Source organism: Ooceraea biroi, chromosome 8, assembly GCF_003672135.1.
Source record: "Ooceraea biroi isolate clonal line C1 chromosome 8, Obir_v5.4, whole genome shotgun sequence".
In the NCBI taxonomy this organism is placed as follows: Eukaryota; Metazoa; Arthropoda; class Insecta; order Hymenoptera; family Formicidae; genus Ooceraea; species Ooceraea biroi.
The window spans coordinates 13,868,165-13,883,005 of NC_039513.1; the positions used below are offsets into that span (position 1 = coordinate 13,868,165).

The 14,841-nt window shown below is 43.3% G+C and overlaps 1 protein-coding gene across 2 annotated transcripts in view; it reads left to right on the plus strand.

The window, feature by feature from the left end:
- Nucleotides 1-14,841, plus strand: part of LOC105275019 (RNA binding protein fox-1 homolog 2) — a 298,261-nt gene that overhangs the window by 114,706 nt on the left and 168,714 nt on the right. For both annotated transcript variants that reach the window (XM_026971670.1, XM_011331608.2), the window contains one exon: nucleotides 2,616-2,654. The gene's annotated coding sequence lies outside the window, so the exon portion shown is untranslated. The remainder of the gene's footprint in view (nucleotides 1-2,615; nucleotides 2,655-14,841) is intronic.

Here is a 14,841-nt window from a genome sequence, read left to right on the forward strand (position 1 = left end):
GCAGCATGAATATTAATCCGCAAGTTTAATCGCGAATTACATATTAAATTAGAATGAATTTACATATTAATTGTGAATGACACAAATAAACCGATTATGTAAGGCCGCTTATGATTTTCTTATTTGCATGCAATTAAAATTTTTGGCACCTCGTTGTGAATTGCGAACGCAAATTTTAGTCATTAATACACCGGTAAATTATTATAATATTGCAGAGTAAGTCATTTTCAATATTCAATTAAGCACGACTGCACTGGTCTAATTTGAAATTACAGTCACGATTCAGCGTAACCGTTACGAAATTACAGCATAATACGTCACGCGCAAAGTCAACATAATTGCATCTGAAAGCGTCCGAGTCATCTAGCGATTTGCGGCCACCGCGAGGAAGACGGATGAGAGTGCGCTCAATTAACTGCAATAATGTTGATTTCATCAATATAAATTACACAAAATGCTATTTTATTTCATCACCATTCAACGAATCTCTAAATGGTTAGATAACAAAATCGTTTTTACTTATTTATTAAATCTCATCTGCGTGCGGATGACGGGACAGTCCAAGTGTTAAAAGCCCTCGACGCTTCTACGAGTGCTAACTCGCGCGTGTGCACGCTCGGCTGCGCGGCGATTCTATTAGAACGCGCATGCAAACGTACGGATACGGTAACCGGAAAGCCCCGGAAACGCTGCCAGGCGCGCCGGGTTTCCGAGATTTTCGATTTCGATCGCACAGCCCTACGGCCCATTCAATTATCAGTCGATTTGCAGCTGCAGTTTCGCCGCGATTGCGTCGGTTCGCTCGTCGGCGCACACAGTGCTCGCCGAAATCCGCGCGGGATGAAATCCACGGCGTTCCGGTCATACCGGACGAGTGATTGATCCGCGCCCCCGCGCCGTTTGTCACCCTTCCCATGTATCCACTTTGCGAGATCGAACTCGCGCGCGGAAAAAAAATCCTTGCACGGATTGAGGAGAGCGGAGACGGAGATAGGAGCGCGCGGGTTTCCAAGTGGCAAAGTGGCCTCAGAAGGCGGCATAATGAGGTCATTATGTCACCTTCTGACGTCACTGCTTGGGTTTGCGATGCAGTGACGACGGTGTGATTCCCGATAGCGCTTTTCCGCGCTTCGAGATCGGTTTTCCGTCCGCGACGCATGTCACATCTTGCTTTCGCGTGCAACAATATAACACACATTTTCAAATGCGTAATTAAGTGGACGACACAAAAAAGAAAAAATGAGTACAGGCAGCGCACAGGCGGCAGTAATTAATTGTAGCGTAATTAATTGACGCCGCCGCGAAAAGCATTGCGCGGGCAGCGTAATTACATTACGCAAGCTCGGGCGCGCGCGAGCGAGCAAGTGCGTAACCAGATTCGTGGGCGGCGTTTTCCTCGTCGCGGCAAATACACCCCATCCCCGAGAGGGTGTATCCGCGTTCTCAGGCGGTTCTACGGAGCGCGCGTTCAGGAAATAATAACCGTGATTCCGGCATGGCGCGCGGTCTGCGTTGACGCGCAAACACGATCCGCAACATTTTCCGTCGGCGGAAGCTGGTTATTTTCGCTGCGGCCGCTGCTCCACATCAAACCGGGAACAGAGAGAAGGAGCATGGAGGTAGAGGAGAACCGTAATTAACTCGCGCATGCAACGCGCAAACCGAACGCTTCCTCGCGAAAATCGCGCGGGCACGTAGCGCGCCGCTAACTGCGTTATGTGTCGAATTCGCAGCTACGACGAAGGCTGCATATCCCCGTTGCGTTGCACCGTCCAGGGTGCGGAGGTGGAGGCGGGGGTGAATAAGCGCGCTTTAATTGTTCCCTCTGTCTCTTTCATTCTTCCTACTTCAGTTTCTTTTTCTCACGAGATGCAGTTTCGCAATTGGTGAACGAAGAGAGAGGGAGAGAAAGCGACCGAAGGACGAAATGGACGAGGGAAGCGGCGAGCACAATAAAAGTCGCGACGATCTATCGACCGATTTTCGATTTTCATTCCGGTACCATTCCTTACTTCTGTGAAATCCCAAGGGTCTCGTCGGGCTCCGAACGCTTTATTGCACGTCGTACGCGAGTGGCGTGAAAATCTTTGACCGCAAGCCAGGTCGATCGGTCAATCGGCAGAAAGGCGCATCCTTACCTTACTGGCATCCCCCTCGCACCTCCCTTGCTCCGTGTGCGCCTGATAAAGTTATAAGCGAGATTCGCGCTCGCGCACTTACACACACACGCCTTTCCCGAATTTAATCTAAATTCTCGAGGAAGAGCCCGCGCGCGCCTTTCCCGCCATTCCGGAAGACGGTACGGAGTCGGACGTCTCAGTTATGCAGATTAAAGCGAATCCCGCGCTTCAAGAATGTGTAATACAATATCTGAACTGAATTTGAAGTAAATTTCGTCCTTCGTTCCAGCCCGTATCGCGTATATACGGCTGCGGCTATTTTGCCGCGGAAGAAACGATATCCTTGTTAAATCTGTGACCGCTTGATATATACCGAGTGCTCATAAAAGCAAATCGAAAATGGAATAGAACGAAGAACGTGCGCTTTCATTAAGTTATTTTAGTCTTCTTCAGAGAGGAAACATAAATCACATTCGGTTTTATTTTTTGTTGCAGGACTATCGCGCCAAAACGCCACACCGAATAGCGCATATTGTGAGTAGCCAAAAATATTATTCAACATTTTATGATTAAGACTAATTGTAGCATGTTGTGAATTATTAGCCAACGTAACAGCTATTAAGCTGTACTTCAGTATTGTCGCAAAAATACGAAACAGATTTCGAAAATGTTTCTTCGGGATGTAACTAGATTAAATTATATTATAGACATTGATTTTCAATTTTTGGCAGTTTTAAGAGAATTTAAACTCACAAATTATTTCGGGGTAGTCAATTAAAATTCCATGTTCTGAATAACTTCGCGTTTTAAAAGTATTTAAAGCGATGACATTGACGATGCGAAATGATCGCTCGGCGTCGGCGTAATCCAGTACTCGATAATTTTAATCCAATAATGGAATCATTTTTAATCTCTCGCGCTTTTAATCCAACTGGATCCCGACGTGAGAACGACGTTTGGAGAAGGCTTTTTCATCATAGAGTCGGTGCATGGATCTCTTCCTCGCAGATCCTGCCACGAAAAACTGTGATTCGGTTCTGTTCTCTTTGCTCAGAGTAAAATAAGAACGATCACTCTAATGCGGTGAACCATAAGATCGAACACGCATAAAAATTGATAAAATACGAGAATATATCCCATAAATATTCAATCAGTTTGCGAACGTGCCGCGGGGCCAAAATCTGAGATTTAACACGTAGGAATAGAGTCCTATGTATAAAAGCAGATAGTAAAGTTTTGTTATATTCGATAACCATGCCGGGAGAGTTCTCTCATTATTACCTCTTAAGCAATTAGCGTTAATTAGAGCATCGAAAACTTTTCCTTTCGCGGTCGTCCACAACTCGAAAACTATTCTGCGCATTATGATAGAATGAAAATTCAGATTCGTCGACGGGCCAGTGTTCAAAAGTGAAGTCAATGGAATCCACGATGCGCCGAGAAGTTCCTCTTTTTTGTATAGACATATTGACCATCGTAAAAATAATATCGGATTCCTATCGTTCAAGATAAATCGAATAAAACGCTTTTACCTCGTGCAAATACAACGGCACGGTAAAAAATAATGGGATAACAATCGTCTGCGTATCAAGAATGAAGAGAATATTTTCCTACCTCTGAAAAATATTAATGCGTCACGTTATTCTTATGAGGAACATAAAAAGGCAATATAAGACCATTAATGGTCTCGTCATTGAGCCTCTTAAACCGAACGCGTTCTCGGTAGACTTTCTTGTGCAGAAAACGTTACCCGATCGAGCAACAACATTAAAGCAGGCGAAGAATCGCGGACGCGAGGGCACAATGGCACGCAGGTGGTCGAAGGATGGAAATCTACGCTAATTGCGTCGGCGATCGCGCGTCGTAAAAGGAAACGGAATAAACGAAAAGTGGCCGACGTACAGCAGCAGCAGCAGCTGGTACGTAGCAGCGTACCAAATCCGGCGGGAAGAAAACTGGCTTTAATCCTCTTACGTCCGTCGCGGGGCCGCTGCCACCGCGGAAAATGGCGTTCTTTGCTTGACCTTAAACCTGACAGTAACAGGCGAGCGCGACGCACGCTAAAATACGCTAACAGTCGGCGATTTCTCTGTGCGCGAACAACTGGACAGTGGAAATGAAATTTCTCAAGAGCGCCGATCGCGCGAGAGAAAATAAGGAACATCGCATAATCTATTCATTCGGTTGGAAATGAACTCGCAGAATTTTTCCCGTGTAGATTCTCGACGAGATGAACCATTTTTCATTGTTCATTACAGTGAAACATCGTTATGACAGCTTTTGCCCCGTATAATGACATTATGCATTGATTTATGTCGCTTTGTGACATTTTTCTTGATTTATGCGGAAGCACCGCAAGATGAGTTTCGCATGGTCTCCGTAAAAAAGACTCTCCGTCCGAAAGTTATAATTAATTACGCTCCACGTTACGGGGTATAAATATCGATTAACACGTCAGGATCGTTGGACGAACCGGGTGAAATATAGGCAACGAAAATTGATGCGGTTGGAGGAAGGAAAGCAGGAAAAGTTTCAACAAGGGCGTACGTTTTCGCTTTTCGCACAAAGAATTTCAAACTAGCCGGTATCTTTATATGACAGAATTTTAATTTTTGTGTTAAATTTCGAGTTGGAGATTTAAGTGGACATCTCGAAGTAGAGCTTTGTCGGACGGAAAGGCGAGCTGCATCGTTGAAGTTGTTTTAGTTTTACGTACTTTTACCTAGCGGGCACACAGTAGAAACTTAATCTTGGCAAAATAAAGAAAGGAACGTTAAAAGTTTCAGTAGTATCGTGCGGCGAAGGCGCTTCTTTCTCCTTGTTGCGAGAATAAAAGAATATGACGTTAATTACGCGGACGATTTTCGTGCGTTTTAATTTAGTAAAAACGTCGCGGCAAACGGGATATTTCGCAGAATATATTCGTGAAATATGCATCTCTCTCGGAATTTTTAATTAATTCGAGAAAAGGCATGTTTTCGTTGAGAAATTGATAAGATCTTTCCGTTTCTCTATAATTAGCAAATATGTAAAATTTATGAGTGCGAGGACGCAACGCAGAATTCGCGGGAAGATCTGTGAAAAATGCTGCAGCTCTCGTGCTGTTACGTAACGAACGCACGAGAGAGATGGAGAGAAAGAGGAATACAGAGTGGACATTCACGGAAATAACTTTCAAAGCTGCGTGGCAGCGCAAACGTGAGTATTTTACAATCCCGCGAATGAGACACGAATCCTGATGAGATTGCGTGATTTTTAGCGCGAGCTCATTGAAAAAGCTGACACTTTTCACACGGCAAACGTGCCGTGTCGCTCGCAGTTTTCACTTTACAGCAACTGACCGTTCAGTTCCACTGTATCTACAATTCTAATTACATGAAACTACTCCTGAGGCGAGAGCTTCTTACGCTAGACAATACCGTCATTCGGAATCGGACGGCAGGAAGGACACGGCAGGAATAATTACGCGAGCGGGGCTGAAGGTACATTTCGCGTTTCCGGCAGGCCGCAGTTGCGTTAAGTTTATACCTCCACCCGGTTCCTTCATGCCTCTTCTTATACGAATTTCTAAATTCTCGCGGAACCGGAGGGTAAGCTCATCCCAGCGGGCGCAGGTCGTTTCCTTGCTCGTCGGGACACCCTAAATCTTATCGCCCAGCAGCAGTCCGGCGGATCCTGCGGCCCTGAGGTCGGAATTGAATACGCACCGGGAGAGCACGAGAGAGAGAGAGAGGCCAAGTGCTAACCCAGGAAGGTGAAGTGAGGTGAGGAGGTGAGGGGTCGCGGGGTCGTAGGTGAGGAGGTAGTATTGGACGCAGCTATTTCGAAGGGCGGGATTTCCTGGGAGAAAATCGTGCGATTGAATTAGAATCGGGGATATCCTGGATATTCCCGGGGAAACGTGTGAGAGAAAGCAAAAAGGACGTAGGATACACATGGGGTGGATGAGGAGGTTCTCGCGCGCGAATGTGAACGTGTGGACGAACAGGAGAAAAAAAGAGAGAGGAGGACGGTTTTCGCGCGCGAAAAGTGCTCGACGGAAATCCCCGCGTGCGCCTCGCGACGACGCGGAACGGATTACCAGGGGGCAGTGTTTAATAATCTCGCAGGTGCATACGGTTGCATATCGGCCGAGAGGGGTAGTTGCGGATAAGAGAGCGCGAGCGCGAGATGCGTCGTTTCGCGAAAAACGCGTATTCGCGTGAGCGGAAACAGCGTTTCGGCGTTTCGCGTTTGGTAATCGGATCCCTCGCTCGGTTTCATTGTATGGCGAGTAACCGCGTTAAGCGTAATAAACATTGGACGTTTTAAGAGAACAATTACAAGTTGTTGCTCGCTGTATGAAGCTATGAACCACTTTGAATTTCGATTGAATTTTGTGCGATGAAAATTTTTCTCATTACCTGTTTCTGAATTGCCTTTCTCTCTCATTCGTAACGAGATTTCATTATTTATAAGCGCAGGCGTAAACTTGGCGTCGAGATTCTTTCGTGATAGAATTGATTGATTATTTCATGCGATCGTCGTGATTTTTAACACTATCGTGAGGCATCACCGTGATTGTTACCGTCATTCCGGTTGACATTTCTGTAGTCATGATTGCATCGTTACGTGATTATGCCGCGTAAAGTCGCGATTGTTGCGTTAATTATAAACAACAACGCGAATCAATCTTCACGTGGAATTATCACGTAACGACGTAATGAATTATCCTGTACGCACGTAATGAGACCACGAAAAGTGAATTTCGTGGACGTGCAGTCGCATCTCCCGAGGGTGAAACGTGCTACGGGTGGAAAATGGCGGAATTTTCGATTTTCCGCTTGTTGTTTTATGAGCGCAGAAAGATTCCGTTTTGGTATCGGAAACGCAGCGAAATCTCCTGAAACGTAGCAGACGAGGAGACGAAATCTGACGCTCGTTAAATTAAGTAGATGCTAAAAGGTGTGATTTCATTACCGTGAGACTGCTGATTAATTTGCGCCGCAAATTAGCTTTGTGACGAAAACAGACGTCGATTAAGCGTGGCGCATAATGCAGCTCTGTTTTTGGAAACGTTCCGTAGCTATCGGAGATCTCTGCTATGCTTCTCCGATCGAAAATTTAGAGCTCGGCTCGCAAAAGTGGCAAACGAGGGATGACCAAGTCAAGCGGCAGCCACGTTAGATTAAACGGGCGATTAAAAAGAATTGTATTATGTAATATTAGGCGAGCAGTTGCTGCCTCCGCGCGCTCGCTAATTAAATCTCTTGCCTTGCAAATTAGCCCTTTGGCAAAAGGAGACGTCAGTTACAGGAAGCGCGTGTAATGGGTCCCTCTTCTCTATATCTGTCGCCGGTTCGTCGGAGCGGCTTCCTTTTCATATGCGAAAATTGAAATTCCTCCGTAAAGCGACATGCACGGGCACTGCATAGCAGGACGCGCTCATAGGTTACACGCGATATTAATTAATGCGTATTTACGTAATTAGTTTGAGCTTACCGTAAAAAGTGCGGCTGCATTCTCGGAGAGCTGAGTATATTAGTTTTGAAGTACAGCACACAAAATGATTGCACAACTCAGCAAAATTAGAGATTATGTTCTCAAAATGTCTAAGTTTGCGCGATAATATATCTTTTTTAATTTTCAAGGGAATACAATCTATATTAATTCTTAATAATAAACTTCTTTAAACTTAAGTTTTGATTAATTTAAGGAAACTTTAATTTAAAGTTCCTTTAAATTAAAGGAACTTTAAATTAAAGTTTAAGTTAAATTAACTAAAATTTAATAATTTTGAACGAAATCATCTGTTCTCTCGTTTTTTTGTATCACGTTCAGCGTATAATTTATGAATGAATCGCTGACGATTAGCAAGTCTTCGTTGATGACAGTATCACGATATTTTCACGGTTTATTATAATTATGTTCTCCTGAAATTGTTGTCGAGTACGTGCCAGTTTGGTGCGGAAATAAAACGCGTAATCGCACATGCGAGTACGTTTGCTGTGCGCGTTACGAATCCCGGAAATCCCGAGATGGAGGAATTCCGAGGTTGCATTTGCGCGTCGACGATGATTCCGGTCTTCCGCGCATGATTTTAATTTGCAGCAAGCACTCGCAGGTGTTCCGATGAGAGAATCAACGGGACCGTAAGGGCTTTTATTCACCGAGATCCATTACGGTTCCCGCGAATGCACCGGGGGATTATGAATAATTCGAAAGTATTTGCTTTTCCGGCGCAAGCGGCTGAATTAATAACGGACGGATAGAAGTGCCGGAAATGAGTGGTCTTTGTTATTAGCTAAGGAGCGTTGGCTGTCCATCTCTCCATCTCGACTTTATCTCTACATCCAATTTACAGCCGAAAACCGAGCGCGATAAATATGAAGAACGCAATTTTTATTAAACGATCGAATAAATCCAAATCCACATGACAGATTTAGTTTCGACCGAATAAATCCAAAACTGACAGATTTAGCTTCGGATTTCGCTTCGGAATCTGAATTTTATTCGAGGACAATCAAGAGACAATCTTATTCAACTCGCTTATTGAATTTTTGTAAGAGACGTGTGTCTTTAATGCGCGTTGAGATGCTCAATTGCTATATGAATAGAGAAAATAAAAGAAAAGAAGAGAAATTATTCTTTTCTCATTTTTATGTGAAGTTTGCAATAAAGTAAATAACAATTATATTCATAATAATCCTGTTGCATCTGTCAGTTCCTTTCTTTTTTGCCGAAACATTTATCGCTCCGAAAGTTTCCATTTACACGATATTTTATACCGTCATCATTACGCGCTTTTCTTGCACCATCACGACATGGAACAACAACTCGGCGAGTTAAATAACAAGCATGAAACGTGTATAAAATTGTAACGTTGTAGCGTAGCACGATGAATTAATTGTTAATTTAATAATAGAGAGGATACGCGCACTGAACTTTATGGAACAAAAATTTATTCTGCATTTTGCATTGCACTTTTGCGTGTATTTATTTCTGCACGAAGTATCGTCTCTGTTCGGTTACATCGCAATTTATTGAGTGCATCGCGGTTCACGTACCGTAAAGAACTCTTGTCCTAATCTTGTTATAATGTCGCGTTATATATAAAATCGGTAAATAACTTAGGTATACCTTATACACCGCTGCATAGTGAACCGCTACCAAATATGCAAGCGTGTACTGGTCAAGCGTAATTAAGAATGTAATTAGAGAGCTCCGGTATTAATGGAGTTATCGGAAATGTAATTAAGGTGTATTGTGTTACGCTGCATACGAAATGCGGAGTGAATAAAGATCCGTTCGGAATTATTTAGATCCCCCTTCTCTGTCTTTCTTCTTTCTCCCGTTTGGTCGCTGGTTAAAGAAACTAACAGTGTCTATTTTTCGCAATTTAATTGAATAAATTATCTGGAAGAAACAGAAAAAATATGCTAAATAGCGAGAACAAAACGCGACATTCAGTAATCTATATTTTAATCAGTGGAGCATAAAATATTGTTTTATATTTTCCGCTTATAATGTTAAAGTCGAACGTTTCATTCAGTAAAAATTAACTAATTGCGCATCTACCTTTTTCAAAAATAAAAATAATAACATTTATAAAATAATAAATTTGTCACAACTTTATCATGCCATTATTCTCTTAAATATAATAAAACTAAATATCATTTTGTAAGCTCGTTTTGTATAAATGAGCATATTTATCTCGCAAATTACTCGTAACATAATAAGATCGTTTGTATATATTTACAAAACATTGTTATTGCATCAAAATATTTTTGAATACCTTTTACACTCGACAGAGTTCTGCAACACCGACCGCGCGCTGCTAAGTGCTCCCGGCGTTCGCCAGGTGACGCTAGCGGCCTAGCGCCGTCGCGACTCGCGCGAAAATCATTTTGAAATCGCGAGCGTTCCGTTTAATCACTCGCGAAGATGCGGCGGATTCGACGCGTTCGCGGTCCGGTGGACCGAAAATCGCTCGACGACGCGTACAGGAGCATCCGTCTGCGTAACATCCGGATAAATTACTCGCTGAATCACGAGTGGGAGCAATTGAATTGGGAGATCTGGGTACGTGCCGCAGAAATCACCAATTATCGCTCGTTCGTCACCATGTACTTTTCACGTCGACGGTTCGTGCGCGATCGAGCATGGCGTCAGCGCGAAAATGGACCTTACGTACCTCTAGCAAGAAGCGCAGAATCGCGAACGATCGTCACATAAAATTGCATCGGGCAAAAGAGATTCTTACTTGTATCGACTTGCACCGATCTTACGAGCGTATTTAGCGCTGGCGAGTCGTTTGCTTTGAAAGCGGCGAAACAGAAATTTGGGAAGGCTCCGTTAAAATAGGTTGGTCCCCTTAGATTCTCGGTACATACGTTCGTTGCTTCAACGTGCAGCGTACCGGAATTAACCTCACGCCACTTGCGAAATGAGCAACTCGCATGTCGCGTTAATAATGAGTGTTGCAGTAAAAGTATACATTAATTGCGTACATCGTAATTCATCATGACTGTGTATTGATAATAGAGCGAAAGAGTACAGTAATCGAGTTAGTTATGAAATTATTAGCTTTGTTATTATGTAATTTAATATAATTTAATAATAATAAATCTAGGATTATCGAAGAGCAAGGAGGAAAGGGGGGGGAGTGTGTAATTAATAGTTATATTATTAATATTAATAATAGGAATTTGTACGGTGTCCGATTAATTAATGATGTCTAACGTGGATCGAACTGAATACATGGATTCATCATTCTGTCATCGAGATTGATCATTTTGATTTAGACTTGGTCGTCGATTTCGAAATTTAATATCGTTTAACAACGTACAACATAAAGTACAGCATAAAAATACCGTAAACAGGATTTGATTGTTTCTTTCAAGGATTAATTTAATGTTTAATCGAAAGGTGAGATCGTTTAAATAATCTTTTATTCTTTCTGCATTAATTCGTGGTCGCGAGTAGTCTGAAAATTAATTCGCCAAGTGCGAGTAACATCTTAAAGTGGCGGTGCGATTTAATTCCTGCACGGGATCGATTTGCTTTTGACTCTCGCTTGCGAGATGGCGACACGCCAGCTAGCAGACACGCGCTGCCGTCTGGCGTTCGTGCGCGAAACACCGCGCAACTCGATCGATAAATAGCTCGGTCGACAAACGGTCGATAAATCGCTTATGCAGTTCCCTGCATACCTTACTCACTTATTTTCTCTTGTACGGGATATTTTTTAAATAAAACAGAGAACGTGTAGATCGCGATTAATTACGAAATAATTGACACTCCGAATAAGTATAAAACGAATAACGATAATCACATAACGCGAACTGCAAGTCGCGTATCGATCTTGTCGTGATTCACCGTTGGCGCTATTATTTAGCGAAATGACCACGCTGGAAATCGTTTGGAAGCAACGCGGTCGCGTTTATTTGAGGACACTCAGCCACGTGGAAATTGCTAACGTTAACGAATGAAAATTACACGGTGGAACAAGTAACATTCGTAACTCTGCGCTCACTAGATGATGATAAACGGTCATAGAACGTAGTTACGCAGTGAAGTTCCGCGCGACGTCTAGTGCTTGATATTGATTTCGTAAAATACATATGTAAATTTGGCATGAAAATTTCTTGAGATATTGCAACATGTATGCTCATTCATATTATACAAAGTGAAAAACTGTTTTGAAGAGATTGTCTGAACTACTTCGTGGCTTTAGGTGATAAATATCGTGCGATAAATATCTATTACTGAAAGCGAAATTAGAAATTGAAGTCTAAATATAGCGCAGAATTTGATCGCTGCATCCGTGAGCGAATGTTGTTTATGGCCGATGAATCATATTTTTTCCGGAAGTTCGAAACCTTCTATTTTCCATTTTTAATAACAAAGTGAAAAACTGTTTTGAAGAGATTGTCTGAACTACTTCGTGGCTTTAGGTGATAAATATCTATTACTGAAAGCGAAATTAGAAATTGAAGTCTAAATATAGCGCAGAATTTGATCGCTGCATCCGTGAGCGAATGTTGTTTATGGCCGATGAATCATATTTTTTCCGGAAGTTCGAAACCTTCTATTTTTCATTTTTAATAACAAAGTGAAAAACTGTTTTGAAGAGATTGTCTGAACTACTTCGTGGCTTTAGGTGATAAATATCTATTACTGAAAGCGAAATTAGAAATTGAAGTCTAAATATAGCGCAGAATTTGATCGCTGCATCCGTGAGCGAATGTTGTTTATGGCCGATGAATCATATTTTTTCCGGAAGTTCGAAACCTTCTATTTCCATTTTTAATAACAAAGTGAAAAACTGTTTTGAAGAGATTGTCTGAACTACTTCGTGGCTTTAGGTGATAAATATCTATTACTGAAAGCGAAATTAGAAATTGAAGTCTAAATATAGCGCAGAATTTGATCGCTGCATCCGTGAGCGAATGTTGTTTATGGCCGATGAATCATATTTTTTCCGGAAGTTCGAAACCTTCTATTTTTCATTTTTAATAACAAAGTGAAAAACTGTTTTGAAGAGATTGTCTGAACTACTTCGTGGCTTTAGGTGATAAATATCTATTACTGAAAGCGAAATTAGAAATTGAAGTCTAAATATAGCGCAGAATTTGATCGCTGCATCCGTGAGCGAATGTTGTTTATGGCCGATGAATCATATTTTTTCCGGAAGTTCGAAACCTTCTATTTTCCATTTTTAATAACATAGTAGCGTGCTATCCATCGCCAGACGTCGCTAGAGATTGATCGCAAGAGATTCAAACTTCGGATGAATGGATTCACGCAAACAGCATTCGTTGGCTGCAGGATTAACGATAGTTCCGAAACAGTTCGCGCGATTACCTAGCACGATATGTTAGTTTCGCAGCGTAATGGAAAGTTCCGCTGCTCAATTAAGGCGGAAATAGTTCGCGGTGACTCAACCTAAGTAATCCGCCGCCCCCGGAATGCTTTTGAGACACGTTTAGCATATTACGATCGTCGCGACTTCGGAGGATTCCTCCTTTCCGAAAAATCGCTTTCGTTTAAAGGGCACATATACGTCGTGAAATATTCAACAGATTTAAACGACAAAACCAATTCTTTGTTCAAATTAAACATCGTAAACCAGGCACTTGCCTTGTTACATAGTAACATCTCCAAACGAGAAAAAACATTTAATACATTTTTCAGTATCCAATGAATCAACTCTTAACAAACTGAATAACTTTATAATATTTTATGATCGATTTGTTTACATTGAAATGGATTTTCTCTCGCCATGAATACGTATTCAGAATGAGTTCCGAAGGTATTCATTTCCTCGGAACATTTTAGCTTCTCTCTGATGACGGTCAATCCTTTCGAGTGAATCCGCGCGGCGACGCGTGTGCCTCATCGCGCGTTCCGATCGATCCGTCTACGCGCGCAAGACGCGGAGCTACCCCGCGCTCGAGAGCAATCGAGATCGCCGCCTATTTTCGGCGGGACTCCCGATCGTGTCCTCTCTTCGTGGCGCGCAATTGATTTTAGCTCTCTCCGGGAAGCTCTCCATGGCGTTGCCGAGGCGTGGTGAGGCTCGCGATTGAAACAACCCAACCGATTCGCCAAATATACGCGCGGCGCGTATATTTAGCCGGAAAATTGAATCCGTGCCAGGATACAGCCCTGTAATCTGATCCTCTTTTCGGCCGCGCGTAGGGGGATGTTCTCGCGCTCCCGCAGGGTCTGAGGACGAGGGTGCACATTCGCGCGGCCCGTCGTCCGCCCGAAAATAATTGCTCTTATCAGAGAATTGCGGAAGCGAAAGAGTCGCTTGCGCGGCGATAGCAAACTCGCAGGACGAACTCTTCCAGCTCGATCAGATCGTAGAATTCTTTTTACTTCTTGTTCAATAATGCACCGTCGGCGTAGCGCGGCGACGCGTACATTTGACTTTGTAATTACTGTGTGCGTCAACAGTAGGTTAATATTGGTGGAGCGCATTAACTTGATATTTCCCATCGCGCGTCTCGCTTCCCATTATAAAGTTTGAATACATTTCAATTTTTCACGCCGGCTATCCCGCCCGACAATCCGCGGCCCGAAATATGCGAAATTTCCCTCCGGAGTAAAGCGCGCTTTAAACGAGAAATTTTTATCCGCGCGTCGGAGGTTTCAATTTTCAGTGTTAGATTACCATAAGTAAAATTGGATGGAGGCGCGTTCGGGCTTCGGCTCGGAATTCGGATCCATTTATCCAAAAAATCCCGGAATCTCTCGCTAAAATTTATCGGCTGGAAATGCGACGCGCGCCGAAGTTAACGATAAAACTACGCTTTCTATATTTTCTCGTGCCACCGTTTCGGAGTCGAATCGGCCAACTTGTTATCCGCGTCGGAAAGAGATCCGTATCCATCGAGAAAAATGTCCGGGAAACATACAATCGGCCTGATATACGAGAGGTCGCGCGCGGCTAATTAATGTCATGCTAATTACGCGCTTATCGAAACTCCGCCCGTCACGCGGGCTACGCGAACTGTCCTTATGTAAATGTTGCCCCTCCCCCTCCCCCGATCCTCTCTGTTTCCGAGACTCGTAAGAACGGCGGGTTTTACACGATCCCTTCTGTGGATGCCTCGACTCCGCCTTTTCGTTGTTTGCGCGAGAGAAATCCGACGTGTGCGCGCGTTTTTAAACACGCGCCGCCGTGTTTGCACGCGTGTTAAAAGTTCCTCCGGAACCTGGCCGCCGACTACCG